This window comes from Ochlerotatus camptorhynchus, unplaced genomic scaffold, assembly GCF_037179485.1.
Source record: "Ochlerotatus camptorhynchus isolate MF236.1 unplaced genomic scaffold, CSIRO-AGI_Acam_v1.1 ptg000927l, whole genome shotgun sequence".
NCBI classification, from domain to species: Eukaryota; Metazoa; Arthropoda; class Insecta; order Diptera; family Culicidae; genus Ochlerotatus; species Ochlerotatus camptorhynchus.
The window spans coordinates 41,905-64,821 of NW_027041373.1; positions in this window are offsets into that span (position 1 = coordinate 41,905).

Genomic DNA, 22,917 nt, shown 5'->3' on the forward strand with positions numbered 1-22,917 from the left:
TGATTTCAACCTTCTGATATAATGATAAGAATGCTTTACAAAAATGTATGGAAAATTTATCATTTTCCATGCATGATTTAGCATGTCAGCATGTGCCACACTAATTTTTGACATGCTGAATCGTGCTGGTAACATTTGTTTTGAAGTTTCTAGAATTCAATCGGAGGACATATAAGCGGAAAGGAATCAAGCATTTTATTAGTTTCTCTTGATTGTCGTAGCCAGCATAACTCAAAAAGAAAAATCGTGTCCCCAAAAACCAAGCTCAAGTCGGATATCATCACCGGTATTGCGAGGAAGCATCTGCCCATCTACTTTCGATTCCAGCATGAAAAGCAACAACTTTCAAACGGACAAAGCATTCAATTTGTGGCTATCGAGGTTGTTGCGATTTGGAATCATTCCGGTCTTCCGCACCAGCTCAAACGGAACGTTGTTAGGAGTGTTTCCAAGCTCATTGAACATGGCAACGCCACACGAACGCTACAAGAGGAAAAAACTTAGAACCGTCGAAAATGTGCAAGATCTGGTTGAGTTATTTCTTCTACATAAGCGTGAACCACATCGAAGAAGAGCTACGAACGAGAACGTTGGCGCTGAATTAATCATTTTGTCAAGCTTCTGCATTCATTTTCCATCAGACGTCACTGTTGTTGTTGGCGGTGACATCTATCGGAAACAACACATAATCTGTTTTCCGTTAATTTTTCACAGAGGACAGTGCAGCGCAAAACGTTTCTGGTACCTTTGTAATTAACATCCGAAGTCCATCCTTTTTTACACATTCTGCACACAAAACAGCTCACCCCTCACAGGATTTCCCGCTGATTTTTATGAATGGGGCGGGGCCGAAAGTTTCTTTTGTGCAGAATATGTAAAAAAGGAGGGACTTAGAATGTTCATCTAAATGCATATATAGAGGTACCAAACATGTTTTGTAGTGTCAGTTACTCTATTTTGTAATCTGTGAAAGGGAAATCACAAATCGAGTGTCATCAAAATACATGGCATGTTGAGAGATTAGCTCGTGAGAGAGAATTTTCTTTCTCTAATTTGAATTTTTTCTCTCTCTGGGGACTGGTAGTAAAGCGGTTAAAAAATGTATGAGAAAAAAACCTTTTTTTTATTTAATTGAAGCTTGTTTAATAATAATTCACAGGAAAAAGGGAAGTAAAGCCGTTGGTCCCCTGTTCATGAGTTGATGGGTCGATATGTAGGGTCCAGGTGTGAGAGCTGCCTCCCTGGCGTCGGTAGAATTGGAGCTCAGTACGGAAAACAAGTCTCGCGTCACTTTTCAATAGGTCCTATCTACATTGATCGATTCTCTTCATCGACACTCTCTTTCGTAAATAACTCGGCTTCACAAATGCTTCCTGCCGTCTTCGTCAAATTAGATGCTAGATTGTTGCTTCTTCCATCGAAAATATCCGGCCATGGCGATTCAAAGTTGATCAAGGTTGATCAAAATAATGTGTACCCCTGCTTCCAGTTTGATTACATGAGCATTTTGTGCGGTCGTTGGTTCTGAATACGGACAAACAGGCAGATGAATTCTATTCCTACTCTTTACTGTAATAAGCTTGGTGGCCCTGAAAAGAGCCGTTTTGTTGTCAAAGTCACAAAACGTAGATGACATCGATGGCCACTTACGCTTGGCGTGTTTAGTGTAGGTGACAGCATCACGGATCTCATTTTTCAGGAACACCTTCAGCACACCTCGTAAATCAGACCGGAGATACGTCAGACACCGCCACGGCGAGCCAGACGACGGATGGTGGTTATCTCGAAGAATTTGCTTTTGGTTCTGAATATGGCGATGAGTCTTCAAAATATTACGCAATTCCATCCTCCCTATTCGCACGTGTCCGAGGATCGGAGGCGAATGCCACTTCGACTTGTTTCGTCTACTTACTACTCTCTGACGAATGTGCAGGGGAAGCAGCATATGCATTTAGGTAATTGGTGGATTTATTAGTTAATTCGTCGCTTTTGGACAATGCTGGACATTTACCAGTTTTTCAATAGTTTCTTGTTAAAAATCAACATTCGAAAGCATTGTTATCGATGCGTAGCCATATTTCTGATCGATTGGTGATAAAATTATTGAAATTGGACCAGGGGCAGCTGATTTATTAACGTTCAAAATATTTCTTCATTTGTTACATGTTCCATTTTCGGTTTTCACAAAGTGTACCCCCATATAGAAATCAAAGACGTAGTCCTACGTCAAAAATTACGACTGGAAAAGGATTGGAATATTACGTCACAGAGAATTCGTTGCAGTTCTTAAAAATTTTGCGCCTTGATTGTAGTTTCCTGTATGAGGAAGATCACACGAACTGGAACAGCAGGTTTAATTTTCTTGCTGCGAAAACAAGATGTGATTGCTTTTGTGTTGTTAACGATCCAGCGGAACGAGCCCTTGCAGTAGCAGGAGATTATAATGAATTTAGTCCATAGACCAACCAAGAGAAGCAATATCAAACAATAAACCAAAACAACTAATTGAAAACTTCAGTTTTTAACTATCTAACAACTTTATTTTTCAAAGATATTTGAAAAGCGAAGACAACATATCAAGGAGACTGGCAACTCTTCCATTTTCCCATTCAAACGCTATGAGACAGGTACAATCGCGTCATGTGCCCGTCAAAGGTAAATGCTTCGAACGAATTTGATAGCAAAGATTACATCCTCAGAAGAAAGGTTTGTGTATTTGCTCATTTTTCTATGCGTTGCTTCTACCTTCACTCAAGCGCAGCGCTACTGTATCTGTCGCTTGTATTCTGGCAAAGTTGCCAGTCTTCTTGATATGATGTCTTCGTTAAAAGGCAAGCATTGAAAACATTCAGCAAAGTAAAAACTGCGCCGTCGAAAGCCCGTTACCTAAGAGCCACTGGTATATAAAAAACTGAATGTACTGTAAATGTACCTCTTTTACCTGCCATTGGTCCTCACCATTCGATAACAACCAATTTTGTTGGCCCCGATGGCATTCCAGTCATTGTTCTTAAAATTTCATCCATGCAGGTGCATCTCCGCGAGCATCAATATTTAATTCTTCGTTGGCTTCTGGTGTTTTTCCTAGCTGCTGGAAAAACTTAATCGTTTTCCCGGTTCATAAAAGGGGTTGCAAGCATACTGTTTCCAACTATCGAGGTATTGCCGCTTTGTGTACTTCGTCAAAACTTGTTGAAATGATTGTCCTGGACTTCTTATGACAGAAATGCTCACAATATATCTCATCAGATCATCATGGATTTGTTCCCAAACGGTCGAATACCACCAACCTTGTGATATTAATTTCTTTCGTCATTCGCCAAATGGAGAAAGGGTTGCAATTAAATGCGATTTATACAGATCTGTCGGCTTTTCGATTAAATGGATCATGAAATTGCCCTGGCCAAGTTTGACAGATTAGGAATTGACGAAACCTTCACTGTTGGCTGCGCTCGTACCTTACTGGACGGAAAATGTCCGCAAAACTTGGTGATCATGTTTTGTCTTCGTTTCTAATTAAATACGGAGTATCACAAGGCAGTCATCTTGAAACATTCTTTTTCCTGCTATACATGAGTGATGTTAACAACGTCCTTAAATGCCCCAAAAAATGTTACGCTGACGATCTCAAGCTATATTATGCTATCAACAAACCAAGTGACGCTTTCTTTCTTCAAGAACAACTAGAGGCCTTCGAAGCTTGGGGCAAGACGAATAGTATGGTCTTAAATGCTTCTAAATGCTCTGTTATTTCCTTTGGGCGTAAACAACTACTGACCCTCCACGACTACGTTTTAAGTGGTACCTATCTAAAACGTGAGAGCACTGTGAAAGATCTTGGAGTACTTCATGACTCTTCACTGTTGTTAAAAGATCAATACGTCGTTTCAAAAACCTCATCACAATTGAAATTAATTTTCCGATTCGGCAAACATTTCAAGGATGTGTATTCAAGCTGAACATTGCATTAGGTCCTAAGTAACATTGATCGATTCCATTTTTAAGCCGATCATCCATTGTTCATTGTTTGTAGCTAAATTCACTTATTTCTACGTCTAGTAGAAGTTGCGTCGAATACTCGCGGCTTACCCGAGGTTAGAGAGGTACATTGTTTAAGGATAGGATCACGGGAGGAGCTTGAGGGTTGGGTTTCGTTGTCTCATCAGAGCGTTGTCGCCAGTATCAACGTTAGTGTGGTTCTAGATTCGTCTGGCGTTCGACCAGCTATGGTGACCAGTAGGCGATGATGAGACTCGAATCGGTAGGTTGTAATATATTCTATCGGTACTAAATGTACCACTATTTTTTTATATATAGGGGAAATGGCTCTAATGTTGGCCTACGGATCTTATATGGGCCCATCGCTAAAAATCTTCTATTTATCAATTTTATCTTGATAAACCTGTCATAGGGACGGTACTAATGGATATTTTTGGTTGCCATTGAAAATTTTGTCGATTGCTTTTTTTTTAAACTTTATATAAGAGATTTTTAGCCATAGGCTAGTTCATCTCTTATCATTTTTCGATTGCTGAATTTATGTGTGGACCCAAATAATTTATTTGTCGTCAATCAGTGTAGACCGTTTTACAATAGTTCTGTTGCCTTACATGCTATTTAAATTCAAACGTTTTATTTGAAATTGTCAATAAATGTAAATTACATATACAAATATCTAAAAAATAAAAATTGTTTTAAACTTAACGAGATGAAAGCCTAGCATTTAGTGTTCTCCTTACTGTATCTTTGGACATCGTTAGATCCATACGCATACAATAATTATTATAAACTCTCATCTTTCTGTTGATTGGTCCATTTTTATCATAATTCGTTCTGTGAGGTGACAGTTGAAATATATTTCGAGTTCTTAACATGCGTGATGGTACGTAAAAATTTAAGCTTGCTAATATTTTTTTCTGAATTTACGCGTTGTAAGATAATATCATTAACAAAGGCAATCATGGAAATTTCTCTTCGTTTCTTAAGTGTTTCAATGTTTATCAACATGCAACGGGACTCATAAGAAGGAAGGGGAAAAGAAGTCCAGCCTAGTTTCCTAAGAGCAAATAACAAAAACTGTTTTTGAACTGATTCTATACGATTTATATAAGTTTCATGGTATGGAGCCCAAAACACACTGCAATATTCGAGAATTGATCTCACGTAAGCTATATAAAGTGTTTTGATGGTATATGGGACTTTAAAATGATAACTCAGTCGCGCACGGAACCCATTTGGATATGGTTGTGTTTGTTCTCTGTTTTGTGCGTGCGTTCGCTTTCATAGTTTCGGTTGCATTTGCGGGCTTAGCGCTGGCACTCTGCCTCCCGGACGGCTATACGTGTGTGATTGGTGGTTTTCTCGCTTTCTGGGAAGTTTAAGAATCGAGAAAGAAAACGTGATTCATCATGTTTGCAAGCATCAGAAGATTTGGCGCTTTCTGTGTTGTTTGATTTTTTTTCTCGGACCAGATATTTGTGGCATCGCGACATCGCGAGTGATAATGTTTCATTTCAGTTTATGTACGCGCTGCAAGGTGCGTGAAAGAGCTTGGCACGATCGGTGTTGATGTTGGTTCACTTGTAACTATTTTTGCAAAAAAAAACAAATAATTAAGTTTTTTCGAAAGAAATTGATATCGAAAGTGTACCAAAAGTGCTTCTGAACGTGTTTCGCAGTTAGATGGTGAAATTCGCGGTTGTTTTCAGTGAAAATTCCGTATAACAAATTTTCTCACCGAGTTCCCTTTTTTTGCCGTTTGACGACATCGGGAATGCGCTCCCTGATATATTGATTTGGTGAGTACGTTCCAGTTGAGGATTGTTCTTGTACATTCCTCGATTGCATTTTCGAGGGGACGTGTCTGCTTTTGTGGGCAGTGCGTTTGATAGTCGGTTTGGTAGTATCCTTTTAAATATAATATCTCATGTCCAAATAACCTCGATTTTCGGTCTATTGATTCAATACTTCAGTGTTATATTTTCAAAACATACAATTATGCATTATGTCATTTCATGGCACATAAAACAAAAAGTGTGTGTATAGGACCCAATAATCTAGGTTATTTGTATTTAATAAAACATCTTTATTTTTTATTATATTTTTCATTCTACTATATATTTTATTATATTATATTTTTTAGGGAGCATCAGGGCATCATTGAAGTTGTAACTGGACAATGGAGTGGAGTGCCAACCGGAGTCTAGGAGGGAATGTGTACTGTCATTTTAGATAGTTACATTTCACTCCAACAGTTGCAATGAATTTGACGCGCTCTTCTTTAACAAACCATCCCGTGGAAAGCTTAACATGTATTGCGAATTTCGTTATTCATTTTGTTGGATCATATTGTTGGAAGGAGATTCTCTTATTCCCGCGGGTTTCGCGTAAGTGCCTCTGCTTATGGGCCCGTCCAACCCTTTTTGGCCCTTCATACAGCAGTATGTTGAATTCAGAATGATGACGGAATTTGATCTTGCTGTTGAGTGGAGCCGCATGCAGGGCAAGACCCAAGCTAGGATGGTGGCTACTTACATACATATGGGTCTTTAAAATGATAACTAAATCTTTTTATGAATCCCAACATATTATTTGCTTTGTGGATTGTGGTATTCACATGACCTACAAATGTCAACTTCGAGTCAAGAATTACTCCTAAGTCCCTAATTTGATCGCACCTTACAACCAGCTGGGGCATTTAGGCCTACATTACATCCATTTCCCCTATATCTTTATTAAGGAGACTTTTAGCCGTGGACTGGTACGTCTCCGCAGACCACAACTTGTTCCGACTCATATCAGGAGGATTAAAAAAGAAGAAGAATAAAAAGAAGAAGAAGTATATAAATCTGCTTTAGATTTTTTTTAATATAAGTAAAGTATCAGTCGAACACACGTTGGAATTTATATTGGTGCTTTGAGTTTAGTTATTACTCATACTGCCGTACTCTAACGGAACTATCCACCTACCCTCTTCTAAAGATCATTCTCTAGCTAATAAATCATCACACTAAAGCTTCATGTTAGCATTTCCAACCAACCCTTTAGTTATTTGTTGTTTGTAATCTTTTTCTAGTCAACCAGATCGGCCTAGTACCCATTCGGCATAGTGACCATTCGATGTAGTGATCATTCGGCCTGATGACCTTCGGCCTAATTACCCAGCATCCAACCAGAGGTTCTACAAACTGAACATTTAACACTTGACAATGGACAATAACTCGGAAATTCGAGGAATGGCTGGTCAGCCTCAACCAAATAAATTAATTACACCTAATTATTCTACCTACAAACAGTCGAAATTTCCAGTACATGATCTTAAAAGACCGTAGTATGTAGTTGCTTCTCCGGGATTTACTCGTTCCAGCTAAATGTGCACAAAGAACCAAATTAATTGGTCTTGAGGTTAGCAAACTCCGGGGAATCAGTACTTGCAAGGTCAACAACGGCGCCGGCCACGCTCATGTGGTTTTCTGAGCAGAGAATGTCCGTGTGGCATCCGTCAACTTACGAGCACAGTAGAGCGTCTGAACATAAATTTACAGGTACCTTACCTTGCCATTTACGCTAAGACCATCTTAGGCCCCATCCGCGGACGTACTGATATAAACAAAAATAAACCCAATATACTTAAATCAAAAACCTTCAAGTGCATGTACTTATGACTTGTGAAGGCAAAATTAAACTTTTGATGGCAAAAGATACAGTTCCCGTGTTCACCTGTACTGATTCTCGTAGGGCCATGCCGGCATGCTACCACAGCTACTGAAACAGAGTAGCGAAATCGTTGGAACTTTATTTGCCACTTCTTTTGATGATTTTTTTTTAACTTTAGTGCAATGGATGGACCCATTAAAATGTTAATTAAAATTGCTAATTAAAAATTACGAAACATCAAAAAGCAACTCGTCTGGGTGGTACAAGGTGGCTTCATACACTATGGCTAGCTTCTCGTTGGCGTCGTGGTTATTATCGAAAGGTAAACATCAACGAGTGGTTCCGACGAAAATTAAATAACTGATTGACAGATGTTAAGTGGGTGGGTGGGTGAATGGTCGACAGCAGTTTATGTAGTTGAAGACGGTTGATTTACGGGGAACGCAACATCCTGGCACCGTGGTGGAATAATGTTAACTTCCACAAGAAGTTTTCGAAGATAAATACTGTCATTCTCCCACGATTTCCCAAGCGAACGTTGCTGTGATCGTAAGATGGTGCTTCATGTGATACTTTTCATATGTATCAGTTCACAGTTTCACAACTTAAAATATTTTGATTTCTGCGAACATACGAATCTGAAACTTGAGTCGATTGTTTGCTCCGCAGAAGTAAACATTTTCAGAAGTTTATAGATTTTACCGCCTAGTGAGATCGATGTCTCAAATTCACGGAGTGAGGCGGCTGGAGAGTTGATTTATGAATTCTATGACGTACGTCTTTAAAGCATTTCATGAAAATAATGTGTTCTGCTTAATATATGCAGTACCTAATTTTTTCAGCGTAGGAGGTGTAATGAACACTTAAATACAGACGAGCAAAAACAGCGACATTCGAACTTCGTAATACAGCGCCGGTGGTGTAGTGGTAAGCGTGATAAACGGTGGTGCTTTCTCACTTCAGTGTGTCTGGTTTAAATCCCAGCCGAGGTAGTTGAGGTTTTTCTGAGGCTAGAAATCTCTGGTCATGCTTTCCTACTGAAGGCAAGTAAACCTATTGATCGCCACCCATGTGTTGATGGATGCAATATCTACCCAGATGTGGAAACTGCATTCCTGGCCTTTGAATGGCACTATATTGAGTAGCAGAGACCGAAAATTCAATCGCAGTTTTTTTCGACGATTTATTTCAGATTACAAAAAGCTCTCTTCATTTTGAGTTAAATACTAAAAGGACGCTGACTTTGCGCTAGGTGACGACGCAAGTGAATTGAAGAGAACCGTTGAACTCCTAAGCGCTCGATTTCATTTACAGAGAGGTACCATTGCAGATGAAGATTAAGCCGGTATTCATTTTTCCCAGTTCATAACTACCTAATCTTTGGTAGAAAGAATACTGATCTTATACATCTCTGTGTGTAATGGTGAACGTTGTAGTTTATTTTGCAGTGCTGTGATAAATAATCTATAATCTAGTGTGAAATTGTGATGTGGGTCATAGTAGAATTGTTCCTAATTGTATGTATGTATGTATGTAAGGTAGCCACCATCCCTTCGAAGATCTTGTCTTGTATGCAGCTCCACTTAATAGCAAGATCAATTTGAGCTACCGAACTGAATTCACAATATCGCTGTATGAAGGGCCAAAAACGGTGGTGTGGACCCGTAAGCAGAGGCACTTACGCGAAATCCACGGGAATTTAAGAATCTCCTTCCAACGATACGATCCAACAAATCGAATAACGCAATTCGCAATACTTATTAAGCTTCCTACAGGATGGTTTGTTAAGAAGGGTGCGTCAATCTCACTGAAACTGTTGAAATAGAATTCACACCACCACAATCGAATCGGTAGGATAAAGAAAATGATAGTGTTTATTCCCTTCTAGACTCCGGTTGTCATACCACTCCATCGTCCAATTTCAGGTCAATTGATACCCTGATGCTCCCTCCCAACCCAGTATTTATTTATATATATAGTAAACATATGTAATGGAGAAATGAAATATATCAGAACATTAAAATACGTAATAATGAAAATACATTTATATGGATAAAAAAAACTGGTATTCCGCAATGAAAATAATAATTATTTTACATACAATATGATGCAGCTCTATGTCTCCTCAGCTCCCAATAAGGAAGATGTAACCCTGAAATTTCCAGGTTATATTATGCAAATAAATATTTTTAGCTAGAATGATACTTGATATGTTTGTGTTGTGTTATGTTGTGGGAGAGCTTGGGATTAAACCCATGATGTTCTGCTCATTAAGCAAAACCGATCCCTCTAAGGTTATCGAGCATCTCAAAACCAAAACACTAGATGGCAAAACATGATTAAGCCCTCACCTGGTATGTAATGAACAACAGAAATACGCGATAATTCATATATTTTCAGCATATGATGCAATATCACAACTGTTGATAAAAGGAACGGATCCCATCTTATTTAAGACCTGGATGACCTGAAATGTGTGTAACCGGGTTAATACTTATTTAAATGTAATGTAATATTGAAAATGCTTTATAATGCCATGTAACAAGATACAATAAACACAAGATTTTTACAAAACAGATAATGAACGATTCAGATTTCTTTTCAAGCTGACACTATGCTTCCCTGGAGCCGCTCATAATAGCTAACATTAAGAATTAAGTATAATAAAATGTAATTTACAATAATATTAAATTATGTAAAGTCAATAATGAAAGATATGTAGTACTATAAACACTATACAAATAGGAAAACCAATAGCTAGCTTAGCTTAGATTGACTGCACTCCGTGATTGATCAGAATCAGTGAAATTGTACAATGAATCAACTGAATGGGGCTGGGAGTGACCGTCCATTCTCATTGTACAAGTTTCAGTGACTCTATATGTTGTAGATCAATAACGGCGCCGGCCACGTCCTTGCAATCAGGTGGGAGTAGGGAAGGAATATTAGAGTGACCTTTGTTGTTTGTGGGCCGTGTTTACCTCTGCACCCCAACAAAAGACACAGAAAAGGAGATTTTGTTAGTAAGTTGGGTTTGTTGGATCATGATTCACCTTGATAAGTGATGCGACCATGGTTTTAAATGAATCAGTGTTATCATGCATTATACTTGGATTTGCCCGAAGCCAAAACCAAATGGTGTATCATTGGGCCTTATTACGGGTGTCACTACACGGTGATAAGAAAGTGATACTCAGAATAAGAGCCGTGATTACCGTACAAATCAAATGGGAATCACTTCACCGTGACGACAAGTGACAACTTTTCACCGTGATGTGACATCCGTAATAAGCCCCATTATAATATAAATCTGAAGACGTTCCATCATCGAAATGCTGAAAATGAACTTAGAGCATGAGCATGAGCAAAATTGATCGCCCGCGACTGCCAACACCAAAGAGCTGAAAACCAATTCAAACAAATCAAATCAACAGACAAAACCAGGGTGAAAGCTGTAAGAGTGAATCATTACAGTATAAATCTAGTGATGTTCCGTCATCAAAGAGCTGGAAGAAAACTCAAATAATTTAAATCAATAGATCCAGTCTGAATGAAGGCTGCAAAAAGAGAATAATTATACAGCAATGACCAAATTTTGTCAGCTAGCAAAGTATGTGTATCTTAAACATTCATCTTGAAGGAGGAAGGTATGAAATTACAATTATGTGGAATTATTGAAAAATAACAGTCTGATGCGCGGAGAGATTGACAGGATCGGGTCATAACTGTAATGTGAATATTAGGAAGATTTATCATCATCAAACTATTCTTGAATTGACCTGGAAGAATGCTTGTGAATAATTGTTATACAGATAAATTAAATTGATAAACAAAATGGTTCAAACAACAACTCCAGCCTGTAAAAAAGCTGAAAATAGGGAATCTTTACAATGTGGATCCCCGACGGTCTTCTTTTCAGTAAGCAAAAGCGGCAGCCACCAGGCTAGTCGATCTGCTCAATTTATATATTGAAACCTTATTTTGAGAAGTTCTTAAGAATACCAATTGAAACACAATGTAAACAAATAAAAGTTAAGAGTCTCATCCGAATCAAATGATTCCAAACGATACGCATTCATAGAAATTAAGTTTAAATAGACAAAAGTAGAAAAATGGAACAATCTCACCAAATCAGTCCAACTGAATCCCTTGCAAGCAGCTATGTCACGCTTGGTGTAGTAGCTCCGATCATAGACCCGCCCTACGGGGATCAATCCTTTGGTTGAATGTAGTCGATTGCTTCATGACGCGAACACGAAGCGACCGCTCACAAAATCATACAACGCGTAAACAAACTGAAATCAAAAACTATCACACGCGACGCCACAAATTTCTGTACCGGGAGCACAAGCGAAGAAAAAAAACAAACAACGCAGATAGCGACACTTCTTCTGATGCCTGCAAACATGATGCAACACGTTTTCTTTTTCGATTCCAAAACTTCTCGGAAAGCGAGAAAACCACCAATCACACACGTATAACCGTCCGGGAGGCAGAGTGCCAGCGCTATTCTGGCAAAATCAGCGAACGCACGCACAAAACAGAAATAAACTTATACACAACCGTATCCGAACAGGTTCGAAGCTGAACTGATAGTAGAATTGTTCCTAATTGATCATTTAGTGGATAACAGTTACTACTGCAGCTGGATCTCGTTTAATTTGCGATTCCTTCGCCCGGCATGCTAGTGGGATTGTCTAGTTATCTGTGACATTGCTTTCGTTCATTTTTATTTGTTTCTCTGTAGTGTTGCATACAAAGTCACCGTTTATTTGTATAGGCAGGTAGATATAAGAGAGTGTGGGTCATGAAATATGGGATTTGTGGTAGGCGATTTACCGGTTTTCTGTGTAGGTAAGTGTGCTCGTGTATTGTATTGCAATTGCACTATACTTACTTAATCTAAGCTTATCACGGATAATGCAAATGTTCTATTACAGTAAAGTAATTGTCTGTCAGATCAAAGGTGTGACAATCAGAATGTATTGTTTATTTGTTTATTTGTATATTGAAAAATTCAACTGTCAATTATTGTCTAAATGAATAAAACTTAAACTAAATATTTACGGTCAAGGCCAAGTAACCGATGATGAAACAAGTCAACTGATACATTGAAGTCGAACATATAAAAGAAGTTGTTGAATTGTCGGCTTATTGCTCGAATTGGCTCGTGTTGTGTATAATTTCAGGGCCGTGGTTCCAAAAACAGAAAGTCGCGTTGACGAAGAGGCCTCTCAGGGGCATACATATTTAGCTGTGACAGCAGTGTTGGACAGTCAATGTCACCTGTAAGCAGCTTTCCAGCGAACATAGCTTGAGCGACCGTCCGTCTCACCTCTAATAGTTCGATTCCCAGCAGACGGCAACGCTCCTCGTACGGTGGCAAGGTTTTTGGGTCACGCCAGTTGAGGAAACGAAGAGCATATCTCACAAACTTGCGTTTTTTTTTTTTTTTCCTTTGGTTTGTTTTTTCCGTCGATCTTGTTTTCCGTGCTGAGCACCAATGCTACCGACGTGTCAGGAAGGCAGCTCCCACACCTGGACCCTACCTATCGACCCATCAACTCATGAACCGGGGACCAACGGCGACCGCGGGGACCGAAGGAAGGCGTGATCAGAGATGTTATGCCTCAGAACATCCCGGCGGCGCCGATTGGGATTGAACCCAGGCCTGCTGGGGTGAGAGGTAATCACGCTTACCACTACACCACCGGCGCCGTTGGACAAACTTGCGTTGAACGGATTCAATTCTAGTGATCCAGCTAGAGCCAATCAACGGCGCCGGTGGTGTAGTGGTAAGCGTGATTACCTCTCACCCCAACAGGCCTGGGTTCAATCCCAGTCGGCGCCGCCGGGATGTTCTAAGGCATAACATCTCTGATCACGCCTTCCTTCGGATGGGAAGTAAAGCCGTTGGTCCCCGGTTCATGAGTTGATGGGTCGATAGGTAGGGTCCAGGTGTGGGAGCTGCCTTCCTGACACGTCGGTAGCATTGGTGCTCAGCACGGAAAACAAGATCGACGGAAAAAAACAAACCAAAGGAAAAAAAAAAAAAACGCAGGAGCTAGAGCCAAGATTTAAACACGATGCTTCAGAATCCAATAAATGGAAGAAACGTGGACCTCTCGTACCGTACGTTCCGTTGTATTGTTATTTATAAATCATTTGTCGTTGGGAGCATCTAGTCTAAAAAGGTTAAGTGATGCTCCATTTTCTTCTAGCGGTTGGGACCTGAGCACTAACTCTTGTCCTAGCCCTATATGGCATATGGTTATAGCGCCACTACTCGCTTTCTGAAAAGAGAAGAAGGGAAGGGAAGGAGAGGAAAAGGACTTGGAAAAAGGAAATGTGAAATTCCTTTCCTTATTAGTATTGGTATCGTCAAGTTTTATAAAAACCATATAAATCATTTTGCCTTGGTCGGAGGTATAATTACGACATTTGAATAAGATTGTCTTATCATTTGTTCAGGCTATCATAACAAGCTATGACCGATGTGACGATTGTTAAGCCCTGGTTAAACAAGTTAAATCACGTTCCCGAAAGCAGTCAACAATGTATCCCAAACTGGATCAAGCGTGCACCCTATTTTTCTAAACATTCCGACGCGTTCCGCCCAATAATCATCAATTACGATTTTCTACAATAGTAGCCTGGCATAAATCCTACTGTCTTCGCATCCTGATGGTATCAGAAAGGCGACGTCATTTAAAAAAATCGAAAACAGTAGCGGTTACTGCTTTGCGGAACTCCCGAGTTGTTTGAGAAAGCTCTTTAGCTATTAGCCGAGTCATTCCCGAGAAACATGGAATAAGGCAAAATCCTCTTATAAACAGGAAATCCAAACTTTGCCTGACGAATAAACTTCTAATATTTAAACAAGTTTTTAGACCGGCCATGCTTTACGCTGTGCCAATATGGTCTAGTTGTTGCACTACCAGGAAAAAAGCACTTCAAAGGATTCAGAACAAAATTCTGAAGATGATTTTGAAGTTGCCTCCCTGGTACAGTACTACCGAAGTACATAGAATTTCGAATGTTGAGACTTTAGCACAAATGTCCAACAAAATAATTAATAATTTCAGGCAAAAATCGTTGCAATCCTCAATTGCAACGATTAATTCCCTTTATACTTAGATAAGATTTAGTTTTAGTTTTTAGTTTTAAGATATCAATTGTTATACTGACATGCAGGTTAAAAAACCTGTTTAAAATACTGAATTGCCAAGACATGAACAATGTAAAAACACTTAGATATATATCATAACAATTAAGGCTGGTACGTTACTGCAGTAACTGGAGCACCTAGGTTAAAATGAAATGTAATTTATTTTGAATTTGGAACAAATAAAGAGTTAAAAAAAAAAAAAAAAAAAAAAAAAAAAAAAAAAAAATGGAATAAGGCAACCCGGATTCCTTCCGTTTGGAGTTGACAAACGACCAAAAACTTTTCGAATTCGTGCGAAGGTTCGCTTACGTGCATCTCACGTGTCGATTATAGAGAAAACGATACAGCAATAGAAACAGAGCCTAGTTAAATTAAAATCGAAGTCATCACAAACAGCATTAAAAGCTCTAAGACAGGAACTTAGCGGACTATTAAACCCATAACTAGTCCTGTGACTGGGAATGACAATAAGGGCAGAGTTTCGTAAATGGCGCTGAGGTGCGTTAAGCATAACTTCCTGTAGAAGATTTGGACAGTCGGTGTTGTTCATCAGGATGTCGAATACAACCAACTGTTGCAATCTCAGCCGTCTCACTGATAGCAACTCTAAGTTGATTAAACGGCACCTTTGTTGGTAATCAGGAAGATTCACGGGATCATTCCACGGTAGGTTCCAGAGTGCAAATCGTATGAACAATTTTTGTATACGTTCAATGCGGATCACCTGGGACGTGTGATATGGTGCCCAAACCGGGGCAGCGTATTCCAGAATGCTGCGCACTAAAGCACAAAAGAGTGATTTCAATGCGTACACATCGGTTAGTTAAGAAGAATTACGACGAATAAACCCGAGTACGGAGCAAGCTTTTGCTGTCATGGTGGAAACATGTTCGCTGAATCTAAGTTTAGAGTCAATTATAACTCTCAAGTCGCGAATAAATTGCACACGTTCTAGCGGAGTAGTGTCAATTTGATATTGGTGAGTGAGCGTTGACAAACAGCGACTAAATGTGATCGTTTTGCATTTTGCTCTTTGCACCAGATTGACACTACGTCGATGTGAGCCTGCAGTACAATACAATCGAGTACAGACGCGATAATTCTGAAGATTTGGAGGTCATCAGCATAAAGGAGCTTTCCAGAGGATATTCGAAGGCACAGGTCGTTAATATGGATGACAAAAAGCAAAGGTCCTAACACGCTACCCTGTGGTACGCCAGATGGTATGTCGAACGTATTGGGACGAGACGAGTTCACTTGCACAAATGCCTTTCGACCCGTTAGATATGAGCTTATCCAGTCCGCAATCCAATCCGGAAATCCCATGTGTTTCAGTTTTTCTGTGGCATAGGCATGCGGGACGGTGTCGAACGCTTTCGAAAAGTCGATGTAAATAGAGTCCACCTGGTTGCGACGTTCTATCTCACGGAACAGTACGTTGGTATAGCACAGTAAGTTGGTTGTAGTAGACCGGTGTGGTATGAATCCGGGCTGATACTCAGAGATAATCGGTTTCGCTGCATTCAGCACGACCTTATGCACTAGTGATTCGAGAACCTTTCCCAGACAGCAGAGAATAGAAATCCCTCGATAGTTTACCACATTGTTAAAACTGCATGATTTGTGTACAGGAATCATTGACGCGGTTTTCCATAAACTTGGGAACGTTTTTTGTTCTAACGAACACTTAAACAGTAACGTCAATGGTTCAACCAGAGATGCAGCGCAGTTCTTCACTAATATTGGTGGCAGACCATCGACTCCCGCTCCTTTCGAAGCATCTAATTTCAAGGTTGCAAAGACTCATTTCAGCTAAAATAATGTTTTTCGGAATAATAAAACCAAAAGATGGTATGATGGCATGTTTTACTTGTAACTTACAAGAAGAGGTTACAAAGTATGCGTTGGAAACATAAAACCTGTAAATTTTGCTTTCTATGAGTCACAATCAGCGATTTGCTGATCGCTGAGTGAGTGAGTGAGTGAGTGAGTGAGTTTGTGAAAAATCGCTGATTGTGACTCTCATGAAGTGAAATAAACAGGTTTAATATGTCAAACATATTCTTTGCAACCTCTTCTTGTATCCTACCAATTCAAAATTTGATCATGGCATCTAATTATTTCATAATTTAGAAAAACATTGTTTTAGCTGAAATGAGTCTTTGCAACCTTGTCTAATTTAGCCAACGTACTTAACACTTCGTCACAAAAAAAAACTGAAGATTGGAAGGTGGATATCATAAGATGGCCCGTGTTGGAAACAATCCGGGCGAGGTACAGGAGAAGTTGAACAGAACACACTTTGAAAAAAATACGAAAAAAGATTGGCAGCATCTTCAGGTGTGCTTGCCTTGGAATCACCGTAGATAACGTTATTCGGTGCACGATTGCTAGCCTTTTGCTTTTTAACATACCTCCAGAACATCGACGGATTTTGTTTTAGGTTGGATTCAAGTTTGCGCATGTATACTTGGTAGCTTGAAGAGAGAAGTTCATTATAGGATGATTCAATTAGATGAAGGAAATCTCTGTTCTCGTTCGATTTTTCAACGAAATATCGTTTGCGTGCTTTCCTCAGTCTATTACGCTGATTTCGCAATTCAGCCGTCCACCAAGGCTTCCTGTTGACGCAACTTGAAATACGACGGCGACGAGGAACAATTGAGTGAATAATCTCATACAGCTTGTCATAAAACAAGATAACGTTTGCATCAACAGTGTGTTCATGTAGAAGAAGCTGCCAGTCGATCGACGAAAACGCGGCATAAAGTGAATCAAAGTTGCATTGCCTGAAATCTGGGTCAATTGCATCCGAATCCGCGTCGATTTGGTGGTTTATGGTGACGCTGTGCACATCCACTAGTAAAATAAACGGTGGGTGATGGGCGTCGGTGGATAAGAGTGGAAGTGGTGGCCGCAGTTCTTCAATGACATCTGGAGAATTCGTGATTGCTAGATCTAGTAGTCTACCGTTCGGGTTCGTATAAGAATTCGTAATAAGAATCGACGCAGAGATGGATTCGGTGAGATTGAATTCTTGTTCACTGGAAGCGTTCGAAGGTATAAACCCATTAACGTCCTCATTGAAGCACCATTGCAGATGAGGAAGATTGTAGGTTAGCTCGTTGACTTGTTTGCCTCTAGGTACCAGCTTCACACAGCGCACCGTAGAATTTTCGATGTTGAAGGTTTCGCGGAGGTATTCCAGAACATCTTCTTCAGTCTGCTCGACGTGGAAAGGGGTAATGTAGAATGGTTTCAACACTTCGGTTGTGTCGGTATTGCTTTGCTGCCTTCGACGTTCGTTTCTCATAACAACCCTTAAGCGGTTAGATTGTCCGTGAGGCCCTCGGTTATTTGTCAAGGTAGCTGTTGAGGTAACCGTGGTTCGAGTTCCAGGTGCGGTGATTGATGCGACAGTTGTGCAGTTCTTGGCAGCGGTGTTCATGGTTATTGTAGAGGCGACGGTGCATGTAGCAGTAGAGCTGTTAGTGGTAGCAACAGAAGTGACATTCTCATTCGATCTAGTGACAGTTGTGGCAAGGATAGCAGTTGGAATGGCGGTCGTGGTGGTGGTGAGAGCAGCAGTACGCCTTACAACAGAAGCAGCGCTGGTTTCTGAAGTTATGGGTTCGTCATGTTCACCGAAAATATTCCCTAGCCTAGAATGCAACGAACTATTCAGATTTAACCGATCTATGCTGTGGTAAAAATCAGTGGGAGCACCAGCTGGATGCTGATGGAATCTCAAATCGACATTCGATTCCCTTCTCAGGTGTGGAAATGATAACAAGCTGTCCATGGTCTTCAAATTTTCAGCATACTGTCCAATCCGAAGGTCAATAGAGTCTACTCGTATTGAGAGATCACGCAGTGCTCTGAGTATGTGCGATTCACGATCAACGATTGTTGGGTTAAAGTTAGCTCTGCAAGCATAGCAAAACCACAGTAGACCGACATTGGATGACCATGCCTTGAAGTTGGTAACGTTGAGCCCAGCACAATTGAAGTGGAACAGTCTGTTGCAGACTCCACTGCAGAGAACGTATTTGTCATTACCGTCAATAGGCTCCGAACAAGTATTACAAGCGCTTATGACGATGAGAAATCTCTTCCCGTTGTTTAATGCAGCGCAATATTACGGTGATCCAAGTAAGAATGAAAGCGCCTAGATGTATGCAACGCTCAGGTTACTGAGATGTGCTAGCTTCCAAAGTTTACTGGTAGATGGCGCTTCGGAAGAGAGACAGCGAGTAAGTAGGTATGAGCGATTACGATGATACAATGCGTATTTCACAAAAACACAATTGCATAAAACACTGTGGCACAACTAGGTAAGCAACACTAGATTCCGATATGCTTTGACCAAATATTGCACTAACGAGCGCGTCCGATAGTAAACAGCGCGAAAAAAACAACGAAAAACGGCGAATTAAAATCTGCGACGACAACAAACAAAGAGTGGTGTTGGACAGTGTTGCCAGTGTACGATTGGTGTTGTACTTGAAAGAAAATTTGAGCTCTCTAAGTAGATGGTTGAAGTATAAGCAGTTGAAATTGAATTCAAGTAAAACTAAATTTATGGTAATTTCACGCAATCGAGTAAATGAGAACGTCTCTGTTGTAATTGAAGGTGAGACTAAATATTGATCGTGTTCGTTAGATTCGATATTTTATATAGCGTGATTATTGATGACAAACTTAAGTTCAACTCTCACATTGACAATGTCATCAAGAAAATTGCCAAGAAGTATGGAATTCTATGTCGATTGAAAAACGATTTAACAATTGCCAGTAAAATACAGCTATGCAAATCAATCATCTATCCTCATCTAGACTTTTGCCCTTCTATTTTATTTTTGGCCAATGCAACACAAATATCAAGATTACAGCACTTGCAGAGTTAAATAATGCGTTAGATGTTGAGAAGTAGTAAATTCGCTTTCTCAGTTTTGATGCTGGATGCCTTAGAGTGGTTATCGTTGAAGCAAAGAATTGTATATTTGAGTATGGTGTTAGTTTCTAAAGTAGTTAACGGTTTGCTGCTTCGATATTTACGCGGATGAAATAAGAACACCATATTTCTTAAAATGTGCTTCACAAAATTAATTATATTTTCAAGGAATAAATGTTTTAAATTTGATGGGATTACAAACGTCTAGCAACACTTACATAATTCAAGAGACACTGCATTTCACACGTTAAAACTGTATATTGGACAGTTATCCAGTGATATTTGTATGAATTGACAATTTACGTATCTTGACGACTAGCCGGCGGCGGTGGTGTAGTGGTAAGTGTGACTGCTTTTTAACACCGCAATGGGTCTGGGTTCAATCCCAGCCGAGGTCGGTGAGATTTTTCTGAGGCATAAAAATCTCTGGTCACGTCTTCCTTCGGAAGGGAAGTAAAGCCGTTGGTCCCGGCCCATGTGTGTTGTGAATGGGTGCGATATCCTACGCAGGTGTGGAAGCTGCCTTCCTGCACATTCGATTGCCGTCAATGGATGGCAATCGATGTCCGTCGGTGATTGGCACTAGATTGCGGAACAGAGACCGATGTTAAATAAAGGAAAGTATCTTGACGAATTTTGTAACGCATCATTTTCTTGGCCACGATGTAAATGATGATTATATAAACCGTGAAGCTTGTGGTAACATTTTGCTGCTTCTCATTGGATTTAAAAATGTATGCACTTAACATCAAAGTTGCACGGTCGTATGTATTCTCCTACGATACCAAATGAAACCAATTTTTGATGCAATAAGTTTAAAAAATAAAAGTTATCATACAAACAAATGGCACCTAAATTAAACATGCATATTGAACATATGACAATTTTGAAATTGTATTTCAGGAATTATTGCTTGGTGGCAGGTAATCACATAAAAAAAAAGCAACATAAAATGTAATTTATTATTAGAATATTTACCATTCAGAGTTGTTTCTAAATATATAATGAAACATGCTCCATTCCAAGTTGAACTTTAAGAAAGGTGAAATATACTCCGATATCTGATTAGTTGTTCCGTTACCAATTGCATTCGCATCCAGTGCTTTTCCGTAATTGGAAATATGGCCCCAGGTCACACGCTTCCATTTGGTAAAGTCGAAACAAATAAATTGTTCAGATCAACAGTCATCATAATATCCTTTGTCTTCCAACGGCAATGACAAAAATGCCGACCGAGCTGCAGGCAATAAAGCACCAGAACAATAGCGTCTTTAGACTAAATCGATGAACTTACAAAAGGTCCTATCCGATTTTGGTCTTCATCAACTTTCTCTTTTGCTACCCATGGCTATGCAAACACATTTGTTGCTATTTTTGTCTCGTAGTTAGATAAAAAAAAAAGTTCTGAAGGCGCTGTGGGTAAAGCCGTAGTGATCGGTCGTGTTTTGAAATAGCTCCGGGTCTGATGCGTGCTTAGTTAAGTTAAATTAGTTTTTCGCTACATTTTGTTCTTGAATGAGCTATGAGTTTTTTGTGGAACGGTTTTATTAGCTGCAAGCCCCGTGGTGATGGTTTGATCTTATGGAATTGGGTATTTGCAAACGAATTTGTTCTTGAATTGCTGCTGCGAGTGTGTTTCATTTGTGTGATGAGTCGATGTTGTTTTCATGGTAGTGTGGTATGTGCTTGAGAAGCATGGAGCGTACCCGTTCGGTCATGCAGTGTTTGGACTTGGCTCTTGGCTGGTTGGAGCGAGCGATGGTTATGAGGGTGCCGGCCGGGAATAAGTGGAGTGATATGGAAAAGGGGTTGGTCGTATCTGATCGAGTTGCTTTTAATTTTTGGAATGGGTTTTGTTTGGTGATGGTCACATTGTGTTAGTTTTTAGTCGCGTACGCGATCATTTGGTTTGATTTAATAAGTTTTTGAAAATAGGTTTTATTTTGTTGCTGAGGTGCTTGGTGTGCTCTCGCTTCCCTTTGTTACCCGGTACGAGTTTGGCTACGATGATTTATTGTTCGCTTTTTGCGATGGTTCGATCATGCCCTTGCTTGGCCTTTGGTTGATCGGAGTGAAAGTGCCAGCAAAGAAAAAATGAAACGGTATGGAAGTTAATCATTGTGCGACAATGCGGCATTGAATAGAAGAAAGTGTGTGCGAAATGATGATTACTCATGTCAGTTTGGCGGTGGTTAACGTGGAGGATGATTCGAGGCCCGTTTGCATTCAGAGTCTTGGAGAGCGGGTCCGGCCGTGCGTGTCGTCTATTTAGTTCTCCCGCTTTTTTGTGATGTTAAACTCGTCGTTGCATGGGAGCAGGGGGGATTTCGGGGGGGGGGGGGGGGGGCAATGAGTTTGCCAGATCTATTCACTGACATTGGTTTTCCTTATACAAAATGTATACATTTGGTATATGTTGAACGGGTTCTGGCTCAATTCCTACAATTTCTGAATCAAATGAGTTCAAAGTGTGTGGTGAGTTTGTTCCATTTGAAAAACATTCTTGTAAACTTTTCGCGCGTTCTTTTTGTACCTTAAGTTTAGCTTTTGCTCATTTTGAAACATAATTTGGAATTCTGGAAAACATGTTTCGCAAGGTTCGTTTCTAGATCAAATGAAAGTAAAGTTGTTTCTATTTTTATTCGTTGCGAAAAATGTGAAGACTTTACAGCAGCGGCGCCGGTGGTGTAGTGGTAAGCGTGATTACCTCTCACCCCAGCAGGCCTGGGTTCAATCCCAGTCGGCGCGGCCGGGATGTTCTGAGGCATAACATCTCTGATCAAGGGAAGTAAAGCCGTTGGTCCCCGGTTCATGAGTTGTGATGGGTCGATAGGTAGAGTCCAGGTGTGGGAGCTGCCTTCCTGGCGTCGGTAGCATTGGTGCTCAGCACGGAAAACAAGATCGACGGAAAACAAACCAAAGGAAAAAAAATGAAGACTTTATATTGTGTTCCCATGTTACGTATACTAACTAAAATAATGAACATTGCATAAAAGTTGAATTATTGAATAATTAAAATCGAACACATCTCTGTAATTCAACAAACCATTTGCCAAAACAAACCTTGCTGCATACCCAACCCTTTTATTCTACATCCCAGTGATTTCTCGGGCAAGTGCAGAGGATTTCTCGACATCCA